This window comes from Grampus griseus, assembly GCF_964374135.1.
Source record: "Grampus griseus genome assembly, chromosome: 1".
Lineage (NCBI taxonomy): Eukaryota > Metazoa > Chordata > Mammalia > Artiodactyla > Delphinidae > Grampus > Grampus griseus.
This window is the reverse complement of record NC_139017.1, coordinates 46823459-46836440: the sequence shown is the minus strand read 5'-3', so window position 1 is coordinate 46836440 and position 12982 is coordinate 46823459.

Here is a 12982-nt window from a genome sequence, read left to right as displayed (position 1 = left end):
GACGTGACTTGCTGGGAGGCAGCGCGAGTAGCTGGGGGGGGTGACGGTAGTGTCACTGGGGGGCGTTAGCAGCTGGGCAGAGTTGCGGGCCAAGGGAGGCTGATGCGAAGACGGTGTGCCTTCAAGTGAAACAGGGGCTGTGAGAGGTGAGGTTGAGTCACAGGGTTTCTCTCAAAACCCCTGTGCTGGTGGTATCTAGCATGAGCTGAAAGTGGAGCCCGCCAGCCCCAGCCTCGGCCCCAGTTCTAAGAATGCATCCCCTTCCCTCCCTCCCACAGTTGACAAAATTAATCAGGTGCCTGACTTCGGAGGTGAAAACCACTGGGTTATATCCCAGCAAAGGAGGCCACAGAGACTGGGGCTGATTGAAAGGAAATGTGAGAGAAGCTGTGTCTAGGTTGGGTTTCAGAACCTGGTTCTTTGTGCTCACACCAGCAAATACAGTGTGGCTTGAGTGACTGAGCAGGAGAGGCGGTGTGGGCCAGCGCCCTGGACTCCCACAGATCCTGGTCACGTTCTGGCTCTTCCACTTGCCAGCTCAAAGCTTTCACCCTCTGTAAGCCTCAATTTCCCATCAGTGAAACAGTGACAGAAAGGGCATCTTTGTCATACTGTGTTGTGAGAATTAAATAGCTAATCAGTGTAAACCCTTAGCCCAGTTCCTGGCACACAGTGAATGAAGGAACCGCCCAGCTCAGTTCAGAGGCCCCCTCCCCCTTTGCGACCTCTCTTCTCGTGGATTTTGACCTCCAACAACCCTATGAGATAGTGGTATTATCATCCCCATTTTATAGACTTGTAAGTGGAGGCTCAACTTGATTGAGTGCCTAGAAAAAAATCTTCTGGAGTTCAGGGCCCTGACATGGTCAGCAGGAGTTTACAGCTTGCTTGGAACACCTCCCAAAGGCAAAGAGGAGGCAGTGAAGTCATCTGAGGCTCAGAGAGGCTCACGGCCGCTTGTCAGTGAACGAGCCACAGCTCTCATGGACCTGAGGGCTGGAAGGGCACCGTGCAGCACCTCCTGCCTCCCGCCAGCCCCCAGGCCCCCCGGATGGAATGCTCCTCCTTCAGATATCTGCACAACTTATTTCCTTTACATTCTGTTCATGTGTCACTTTTTCAATAACGTCTGCACTTACAGCTCTAGTTCAGACTGCCGGCTTCCTTCCCACCCCCAACTCCTTACTCTGGGCACTGGATTCTCCTCCATGGCTTTATTTTTAAAAACCGTTTTTTATTGATGTATGATGTACATACAAAACAATTACCCTACTTAATCCCCCCCTCCCCCATAGATCTGATCACCTTCTAAAAAGCCATTTAACTTATTTATAATGACTGGAATGCAAGCTCCACAAGGGCAGGAATTAGTGTCTGCTTTATTCACTGATACATCCCGGCGCCTGGCACACAGTAGTCCCTATTTGTTGAACGTTGGCGGGAACCTAGTAACGTCCTAGTAACAAGCACAAGACGGAGACCCCACCTCCCTGACAGTTTGGAGGAGGCAACACCAGGCACTGTATGACTAAGCGCCAAAGGGTGTGGCAGAGACAGCAGCACATGATGGGGCTAGGAGCAGTCCCCAGAGGTTGGTGAGACACAGGGAAAGCCACCCTGGATCTAGGTGCCAGAGGGCAGCTGGCACCTTGATCCTTCCAGCTCTCCTGTCACCTGAGTCAGAGGGGAAGCCTTCCCTCTGCCAAACCCCCATCCCTCCTGCTGCTGCTTCAGCCCATTGCCTCTCGTTCTGCTCCCCGTGGGTCTTGTGGCAGTAACCGCACCAACCATTCCAACCCACCTCATTCCTCAACCTGATGTCCCAGCAGGCCCAGCGGGGGCTGCCACAAAGTAGCTACAAACTTGTGCAGCTCGGGAGGGCAAGTCGAAAACGCTTTGCCCCTGGAGTAGGGTGAACCCCTGGAGGCACAATCCCCGGCACCTGTCGGAAGCGGACCCACAGAGGATGCTCAGTAAATATTGGGTGAGTGGATGGATGTGGCTGAGGGTTAAAAGATGCCCTGAGAATTCCTTTTAATAACCTAGCGTCTGTCTAGATTTCAGCAGCTACATCGTTTAAACAAATTTTTGGTTATTTCACTTTATTATTTATTGTGTTTAGTATTTTATTTTTATATCACTTTTCCCCATAGAAGCTTCCCAAACTGTATTCGATGTGGTATAATAAAGCTGAATAAAAATAAATAAGAAAATCAAGGAAAAAAGAAAAGTGGGGTAGTAAGGAGGAGTACATCCCGTAGAAGCCCTTACTCAGTAGAGCTGAAACCCAGATATTTAAAGCCCTGCTGTTGGGACTTCCCTGGTGGTCCAGTGGTTAAGAAGCCACCTTCCAATGCAGGGGACGCAGGTTCGATCCCTGGTCCAGGAACAAAGATCCCACGTGCTGCGGGACAGCTAAGCCTGTGCACCACAACTACTGAGCCCAAGTGCTCTGGAGCTCATGTGCCACAACTACTGAGCCCGCATTCCACAACTAGAGAGCCCATGCTCTGCAATGAAAGATCCCACATGCCTCAACTAAGACCCGACATGGCCGAATAAATTAAAAAAAAAAATCTTTAAAGTCCTACTGTTGTCTATAAGGAGAGTGGAGGGTCACAATTCTTATGGGATCCTAAGACCCCATAAAACCTCTCTGGTTTGTATCACATGCTCCTATCCAGGTACATCAGAGAATAGGTTGAGTGATGGACATTCTGACAACATCCCTGAATCAGAGAATCTCAGGGCTGGAAGCCTACAAAGGGATACTGCTGTTTCCCAGACTTTCTGAAATCATAGACTACCAAATAATCTTGCTCATGCTTCACCCTTATAAACCTGTTACTTAAAAAGTATCCCTGCTCCAAGACACTGAGTAGCTACATATAGAGCAAAAACCAAAGGGAAGTAATTTCTTTAGGGATTGTTGTCTCAAAAGTGGTAACATTTTATCTGTTTTCACTAACAATAATATGACAATAATAACAAGAAAATATGTAACAATATTTTTTCCCAATTCTTATAACACATTTGCCATTGTTTTCATAGGATCTGGACTGGAGTTCCATGAACTCTATAGCTTGTCACCAATGTCACAGTTTACTCCACCCAACCCCTCACCCCCCGCCAGGAAAGAGTTCTGTAGCCCTGTCAGAACCCACAACGCTTTCCTCTTGGTTTGTCCTCGGTGACCCTGAAGAGTGGCAAGTGGGGGCCACTTTAGACTCGTCCTGCGAGGCCTTCACAGTGAAGCTAACGGAGCTTCAATTCAGAGCCCTGAGTTGCGCAGGCCTTTTCTAATTTTGTACCTGTAACTTTTTTTTTTTTTATAACTTTATTTATTTATTTATTTATTTTGACTGCCTTGGGCCTTCATTGCTGCACGCGGGCTTTCTCTAGTTGCGGCGAGCGGGGGCTACTCTTTGTTGTGGTGCACGGGCTTCTCATTGTGGTGGCTTCTCTTGTTGTGGAACACAGGCTCTAGGCGTGCCGGCTTCAGTACTTGTGGCACGCGGGCTCAGTAGTTGTGGCTCGCAGGCTCTAGAGCACAGGCTCAGTAGTTGTGGTGCACGGGCTTAGTTGCGCCGTGGCATGTGGGATCTTCCTAGCCCAGGGCTCAAATCCATGTCCCCTGCATTGGCAGGTGGATTCTTAACCACTGCACCACGAGGGAAGTCCATACCTGTAACTTTTAATTTATTTTTTCTTAGAGACAGCCTCCAAATTATTCAAGCTTTGGGACCCACAAAGCCTAGATCCCTCACTGCTTGCAATTCATTGTGGCAGGAAAGGCTAGCTCTGCACTGCAGATTTCTGTCCCTTCTGTTGTTGTCTCTGGGAAGTGGATGCCCGGCCAGGGACTACATTTTCCTCAGTGACTGAGTTCTAATCAGTGGAACGTGGGCAGAAAGGAAATGCCCACATTCCCAGGCCTTACCTATAAAAACCTCCATAAATCTTCCATTTTCCTTTCCATTCAATCTTCTCTTCGGGCTGCCATGTCGACAATTCAAGACAACCACGAAAGCTATGGGTCGACGATAGCAAAGTGGGTTAAGTTTGACTCCGTTTTTGATGTTTGACTGCTGACATCCGTAGAGACTGCGACTCCCCTTGTCTCTTCTGCCCCCAGGAGACTTAAGAAAGCTTAAGCACACCCTCCCTTGGCACTGGTGGGAGGTTCAAACCATGCAGGTCTCAGCCTGTGCCTGGGAATCCTTAGCAAGCCCCCTCAGCTAACTATCACGAAACCCCAATCCCCTGCTCTCTCCCAAGCCATTCCTGGACCTGTTTGAGAAGCCACCTTGTTCCCCACAGAAAGCCTCATTATGTAAACAATAAACATTTCCATATCCTCTTGAGGTGTGTGTGCGCGCGCGTGTGATGATCAGTCTTGTCATCCGAACCACATTTTGGGTGTGTTCGGGGTCCCTCCTATCTCTGAGGGTGACTCTGACACAAAACCTCCATCAGCATGGATGACCATGTAGAACAGAGTTCTTGTCTGTATCTCTCCACACACCCTCCCTTGCTGCTCCCCTTCTACACACATTCTTTCCAGGAGTGAGAAATCAATTTCCAATGTGTTAAGTTAGTGAGATTTCAGGGTTTATCTGTCACAGCAAGCTATTATGGTATTACCTTAACTAACATAGCTGATGATAAAGCTGACTCTCTAGTTCTAATCATGTCTGTCTAACTAATCCTAATATTCTAAGAAGCTTCTGGGAGATCTGGAACAAAAACCCAAAACATTGGATCTCTTCCTTTCTGGCTTGAGAGAAGGTGCTGACTGCTTATCTATCAAAGAGATTGTGGATAGGAAAGCCATTTGATTCAGGATATAGGAATAAATATGTGGTGATTCTGGAATGGTGGATTATTTATTTGTATTAATATGACTTTATTCATTCATAGTATTTTCCCATGGAAGTGAGAAGGATGAGAAAGTTATCATGTGTTATAAAACAGTAGGAGGGCTTCCCTGGTGGCGCAGTGGTTGAGAGTCCGCCTGCCGATGCAGGGGACGCGGGTTCGTGCCCCGGTCTGGGAAGATCCCACATGCCACGGAGCGGCTGGGCCCGTGAGCCAGGGCCACTGAGCCTGCGCGTCCGGAGCCTGTGCTCCGCAACGGGAGAGGCCACAACAGTGAGAGACCCACATACCGCAAAACAACAACAACAACAAAAAAACAGTAGGAGAAGGGAGGGAATAAAAGAACCCAGTACAGCAAAATCAACCACCCAGTAAACACCCCAGTCATGCATCAAAGCCCAAGGGAGCTGCAGGTCAGGAACTTCCCTAACCTCCCTCCTCTCTATGAATTCAAGATCTCACCCAGAGCTTTGGTTTCTGGCAGTAAACATGGAGTTGTATTTGTCCCATCTCCTACTGAACACATTTCAGCTTCTGTGACATCTTTTTCCTAATATGTGAGCATCTTTCCTTTCTCAGTCTCCCACTCACTCCCAGTTTCTATGTGGAAACACTGCCCCCACTGCCTCTCTCTACCTTTGGAGGGGAGAGGAATGCCAGATTATTAAACCAATGGTGTGTGAGCAAGTGGAGGAGAAGGCAGCTGTCACTAGGATTCAGTAAATTTTCACTGTTGAAGGTTTCACCTTTAAGGCTGCCATGCCACTTGTCATTAGGGAGACACCTGAGTCAGGAAGAGTCTGCAGATGTGGGTGCAGACTCATATGTTAGAGGGGCCTTAAACTCATGCCTGGGAGACAAAGTACCTCAAATCTGAAGGCTGGGGCAAGATTGTCAGTGGGTCAGAGAAATTGAGGCTCGTTCACAAAATGAACAGATGCTTTTACACAGTGCCTGTCTTGTGTGGACAGGACAGATCTGAGGTCTTTCTGCTCTAAATAAGCTATTTGTTTCCTATGGTCATTGGACTGGTAGATTTGAACTTCCATTATGCAGACTTGAGTATCTTGATTTCATCAAGGCATCTGAGAAAGTCAATGTCTGGTTAAGCTATAGTTGTCTATTATCTCTAGCTGACAGAAAGACCTTGATTGTTAGCTGATGTGCTGTGGCCTTGACACACCATGTTTAATGTTCTATCAACTTGGGCAAAAGTCTAGAAACCACATTTATCAAAAGCTAGATCAGTTGTCCAAATATCTAAGAGTAAAGCAGACCTGGATGAGCACACGCCATAAATTTACTGTAAAAATCTTCAGTGTACAACACAGAATGAGGTTGAGGTAACTTGGTCTTAGTTCAAATTTAAAAGATTGGGATTTTAGCTGACCCCAGGGTATTAGTTTCCTAGGGCTTCTGTAAAAAACCACCACAAATTGTGTGTCTTAAAACGACAGAAATGTATTCGCTCACGGTTCTGGAGGCTAGAAGTCCAAAATTAAGGAGTCACCGGGACCATGCTCATTTTGAAGGCTCTGGGAAAGACTCCTCCTTGCCTCTTCTGGTTTCTGGTGGTTGCCAGCAATCCTTAGTGTTCCTTGGTTTGTGGCAACATAACTCCAATTCTGCCTCTGTCTCCACATGGCCATCTTTTCTGTGTGTCTGTGTCTCTGTGTCCAAATTTCCCTTTTGTTATAAGGACAACAGTCATTAGATTAGGGCACACAAGACTTCAGTATAACTTCATCTTAATTACATCTGCAAATACCCTATTTTCAAATAAGATCACATTCCAGGTACTGGGGGTTTAGGACTTGAACAGATCTTTATTTATTTATTTATTTGTTTTTGGCTGCGTTGGGTCTTCGTTGTTGCACATGGGCTTTCTTTAGTTGCAGCGAGTGATGGCACATGGGCTCAGTAGTTGTGCCTCGTGGGCTCAGTAGTTGTGCCTCGTGGGCTCTAGAGCTCAGGCTCAGTAGTTGTGGAGCATGGGCTTAGCTGCTCCGCGACATGTGGGATCTTTCCGGACCAGGGATTGAACCTGTTTCCCCTGCATCATTGGCAGGCAGATTCTTAACCACTGCACCACCAGGGAAGTCCAGATCTTTTTTTTTTTTTTTTTTTTTAATTGAAAGGACTTGATCAGATATTTTTGGGAGACACCCTTCAACGCACAACACCAAGTACAGCCAACAATGTAGTGTGGCTGCAATGGAAGGATCTGCAAGACGGTGATGAGGCGGCATCACGGTAGATAATCCTGGGGAAAGAGAGTGGTGGTCCTAATCTGCCAGTGGGCACATCCTGAGGATTCTCAGCAGCACTTCACTCCTCCTGGTCCCCTTGGCTTCCATGCATCACAATCCATTTCTCTTTTTATCCTTCTGGCTGTTCCTCCTTGGTCTCCATTTCTGATACCTCTTCCTCAGCCCACCCATTAAATGACTGTATCCCTCGGTGCTTTGAATCTTCTATTCTCATGCTCTATAGTTTTTCTGAGTGAGTTGACATCCTCTCCCGCAACTTCACTAAGTGTTTACATACCGATGACTCCAAAATCTGTGCCAATATCTCCTGAAATCAAACTAGATATCCATTTAGATATCTTAAGGTATCTCAACTGAATATATCCCAAATTGGGATTTACATCTTCCTGCTCTTTTAAAACCTGGGCCTCCTCCAGGATTTCCAGTCTCCGTCTATGGCATCACCATTTGTCTCAGAGATCCTTGATTTCTCCCTTTCCTTCATTCCCCACATCCAGTGAGACATCAAATCTAATTGATGCTACATCTGAACTGTTGCACAAGTATGTCTATATAATTTCCTTTTTATTTCACTGCTACTACCTTGGTTCAGGCCACTGTCTGATATTTTTTTTTTTTTTTTTTTTTTTGCGGTACACGGGCCTCTCACTGTTGTGGCCTCTCCCGTTGCGGAGCACAGGCTCCGGACGCGCAGGCTCAGCGGCCATGGCTCACGGGCCCAGCCGCTCCGCGGCACGTGGGATCTTCCCGGACCGGGTCACGAACCCGTGTCCCCTGCATTGGCAGGCGGACTCTCAGCCACTGCACCACCAGGGAAGTCCTTTTTCTTTTTCTTTCCACACAGCAGCCAGAATGCAAATATAATCATGTTATTTCCCTGCTTAAAACCCTTCAATGGATTCCCACACTCTTTAGGATATGAGTCAACCTCCCCAACATGGTCTCATAGAAAATGTATGGCCTGACTCCTGCTTACTTCTCAAGATTCATTTTTCTCTATTGCCTTTGACTCTCACACCTTCCTCCTTCTCCTCCATGTCTTTGTACCTGCTGCTCCCTCAGCACAGCACACTGTTCCTTTCTCTCTTTGCCTAATTAACTTATATTTCAGGTCTCAGTTTAAATATACTTTCTTGTAGGGAGGCCTTTCCTGATGCACTCTTGCTCCCATCAGTGACTGGTCTACCCCATTGCACAACTCCAAGGGGTGAAATGTGTGTTGTATTATGTGTGAATGGTGCCCCCAACATTGTGCAATGCAGTGACCAGGCAGACACACTTGGTTCCTCAGTGTCGTTTTTTACTTGTCTTCCCTCCTGAGGCTGCAAGCTCCACGTCTGATTCTCTGCTATATGCCTGGCACACAGGAAGAACTCAATCAATACTTGTTGAATTAATAAATGAGGTGTAAGAGAGAAATGACTCTCTTAGTGAGTGAATACAAGAAAAAAAAGTGGGAATGGAAAAGATCCTGAAAACCACAACTTTTACAGAATAATTTGAGTAACTGAAGATAGTTAGCTTGAAGAAATTAAGACTAGAACAGGTAGAATAGCTGCCTTCAATATTTGAAGGGCTATCCATGTGAAGATGAAATATATTTATTCTATTGTATCCCAGAAAATAAAAGTGAAACAACTGAAGGCAAATTATAGGGAAACAAATTTGGGCCTGATAATAAAATTCAAATAACTTTTCAATAATGCGAGCTGTCCAGAAATGAAACAGATGGGACACAAAGTGATGGGTTCTGCTTTATTGCAAATGTTGGAGAATAAGCTTGAGGTCTATCTGTTAGGATCATTGTGGCTGGCAGTTGGGCAGTTGGACAAGAGAGCCTTTGAAGGTGTAACTCAAAATGTTTGTGATTTTATGACTAAAGAGAAAGTTTTGTTTTTCATTGAACACAAGCATTTATTTAATGCTTTCTCTGTGTTGATGCTGTTGGGGATATAGGACTGTCAGGACCCCGCACTCAAAAGTTCACAGTCAGGTTGGAGGAACAATGTCAAGTTTATAGGAAATAACTAGAAGGCAAAATCTTTCAGACTCATCAGTTGTCTAAACACGTTATACAGAGGTTTGGTCAATGAGTGGAGTAAGAGTGTGGTCTTCCATTGTGGTAGAAGGCTTCATAGAAGAAGAATCATCTGAAAACGCCCTTAGAGGATGGGAAAGAGCTGGAAAGGGGGTTCCACCTCAGGAGAAAGGAGGTGAGTTGGTAGAGCCCTGTGAGAAAGGCAGATGTGGGCAAGATACATAAGCTGGTGCTGCACACACATTTCATTCCTGGCATCAGAGTGTGGACTTAGCTCTGCAGAGCTCTGGTTTCCTTAGATGAAAGCAGTCAGAAGGTGGGATGAGGGCTGGCGTAAAAATTTGCTAAAACTCAGGATCCATGTCCTCTGGTGAAAGGGAATGAACTCCTTGCCTATCCTGAACTCCCTCAAATATTGGGGGTTCAGTGGATGAGTCAGAGGTGACTCAGCCACCTGGAAAGAGGAAGGGATAAGGGGAGACTCAAGATTGAAGTGCTGGACTGTTTATAGCCCAAGAGTTCATGAATATTTTTCATACAGATTTTGGCGGCAAGTAACCTAAAACCCAAATAACAGTGACTTAGTCAAAAGGAAAATTATTATCTCACATATTGAAAATTCTGAAGTAGTTCTCAGAATCTGATTGGTTAATTGATCGATTGGTTAATTCATGGACTTAACAAAGTCATCAAGGACCTAGTTCTTTCCATTATTCTGTTTGCTATTTTCTGCTTGTTGATTTATCCTCTTAGGCTGAGTCCCCTCTTGGTCTCAAGAAGGGCTCAGGGCTTCCCTGATGGCGCAGTGGTTGAGAGTCCACCTGCCGATGCAGGGGACACGGGTTCGTGCCCCGGTCCGGGAAGATCCCATGTGCCGCGGAGCGGCTGGGCCCGTGAGCCATGGCCGCTGAGCCTGCGCGTCTGGAGCCTGTGCTCCGCAACAGGAGAGGCCGCAACAGGGAGAGGCCGCAACAGTGAGAGGCCAGCATACCGCAAAAAAAAAAAAAAAAAAAAAAAAGAAGGGCTCAGATATTCCAGGCTTCAAATGTGGACAACAACCAGAGGCAGAAAAAACCTAGTTTTCATGCCTTTAAGAGTAAGATACAGTGATCAAGACAGTATGGTACTGGCACAAAAATAGAAATATAGATTATTGGAACGGGATAGAAACCCCAGAGATAAACCCATGCACATATGGTCACCTTATCCTTGATAAAGGAGGCAAGGATATACAATGGAGAAAAGACAGCCTCTTCAATAAGTGGTGCTGGGAAAACTGGACAGCTAGATGTAAAAGAATGAGATTAGAACACCCCTAACACCATACACAAAAATGAACTCAAAATGGATTAAAGACCTAAATGTAAGGCCAGACACTATAAAACTCTTAGAGGAAAACATAGGCAGAAGATATAAATCACAGCAAGATCCTTTTTGACCCACCTCCTAGAGAAATGGAACTAAAAACAAAAATAAAAAAATGGGACCTAATGAAACTTAAAAACTTTTGCACAGCAAAGGAAACCATAAACAAGACGAAAAGACAACCCTCAGAATGGGAGAAAATATTTGCAAATGAAGCAACTGACAAAGGATTAATCTCCAAAATATACAAGCAGCTCATGCAGCTCAATAGCAAAAAAACAACCCAATCCAAAAATGGGCAGAAGACCTAAATAGACATTTCTCCAAAGAAAACATACAGGGGCTTCCCTGGTGGCGCAGTGGTTGAGAGTCCACCTGCCGATGCAGGGGACACAGGTTCGTGCCCCGGTCCAGGAAGATCCCACATGCCGCGGAGAGGCTGTGCCCGTGAGCCATGGCCGCTGAGCCTGCGCATCTGGAGCCTGTGCTCCACAACGGGAGAGGCCACAACAGTGAGAGGCCTGTGTACCGCAAAAAAAAAAAAAAAGAAGACATACAGATTGCCAGCAAACACATGAAAGGATGCTCAACATCACTAATCATTAGAGAAATGCAAATCAAAACTACAATGAGGTATCACCTCACACGGGTCAGAATGGCCATCATCAAAAAATCTAGAAACAATAAATGCTGGAGAGGGTGTGGAGAAAAGGGAACCCTCTTGCACTGTTGGTGGGAATGTAAATTGATACAGCCACTCTGGAGAACAATATGGTGGTTCCTTAAAAAACTAAAAATAGAACTACCATATGACCCAGCAATCCCACTACTGGGCATATACCCTGAGAAAACCATAATTCAAAAAGCGTCATGTACCACAATGTTCACTGCAGCACTATTTACAATAGCTAGGACATGGAAGCAACCTAAATGTCCATCGACAGATGAAAGGGTAAAGAAGATGTGGCACATATATACAATGGAATATTACTCAGCCATAAAAAGAAAAGAAATTGAACTATTTGTACTGAGGTGCATGGACCTAGAGTCTGACATACAGAGTGAAGTAAGTCAGAAAGAGAAAAACAAATACCGTATGCTAACACATATACATGAAATCTTAAAAGGAAAAAAAAAAGGTTCTCATGAACCTAGGGGCAGGACAGGAATAAAGACACAGACGTAGAGAATGGACTTGAGGGCCCGGGGAGGGGGAAGCTGGGACGAAGTGAGAGAGTGGCATGGACATATATACACTACCAAATGTAAAACAGATAGCTAGTGGGAAGCAGCCGCATAGCACAGGGAGATCAGCTCTGTGCTTTGTGACCACCTAGAGGGCTGGGATGGGGGCATGGTAGGGAGATGCAAGAGGGAGGAGATATGGGGATATACGTATGCATATAGCTGATTCACTTTGTTATACAGCAGAAACTAACACAACATTGTAAAGGAATTTTACTCCAATAAAGATGTTAAAAATAAAAAAATAAAATAAAATAAAAGTAGGGCTTCCCTGGTGGCACAGTGGTTGAGAGTCCACCTGCTGATGTAGAGGACGCGGGTTCATGCCCCGGTCCAGGAAAATCCCACGTGCCGTGGAGCGGCTGGGCCCATGAGCCATGGCCGCTGAGCCTGCACGTCCGGAGCCTGTGCTCCACAACGGGAGAGGCCACAACAGTGAGAGGCCCACGTACCGCAAAATAAATAAATAAATAAGTAAAAATAAATAAATAAAAGTAAAGAGGAAAAAAAAAAGAATAGGCAGAATTTATTATCCCATTTCTACAAATAAAGCCTGGGTTATTGTAGAGGCTGAGGGAACACAGTCCCTTTGGTAACTTATTCTAGGGATTAATAAAAAATAAAAAAGTGTGTGAGAAACACATTTCCCTGTAGTCCCTCAGCCAACCTCATATTTCTTTGACCAAGTTATATCACAGACCCTTTTCTAAATCAGTTACTGGACAGGGAAAATAAAATTACCATGGGAGAGGCCCAGCTCCCTTGAAGCACATGGATGCCTGACATCTGAACAAAATAAAGGTTCTTTATCAAGAGAGAAGGGAAGAATGACAGCCAGTGGCAGCTGCCATATTTCCTTCCTGGTTAGGATGTTAAGTTCTCTTGGTTTAATGGAGAAAAGGGAGAGATGACCTGGCCAGTACAACTTGGCTTGCCTGAGCTGGGTTCGTTGTCAGGATATGCTGCCTATGCTAGGTACCTCTGGTTGGTGCATTGTTGGGGCCTGAGATTCTGATTGGAGCAATGGGTTGTGGGTTCAACCCCATGGTCTTTAAGGCAACTCACAGTCCTTACTGTGGGCCTGGTATTGTGCTCGGCCACTAGCACAGTATTTCACATAATCCTCATCTTAATGTGCAAATCAAGGACTATTTTCCCTACCTTCAGATAAGGAATTGAGATTAGC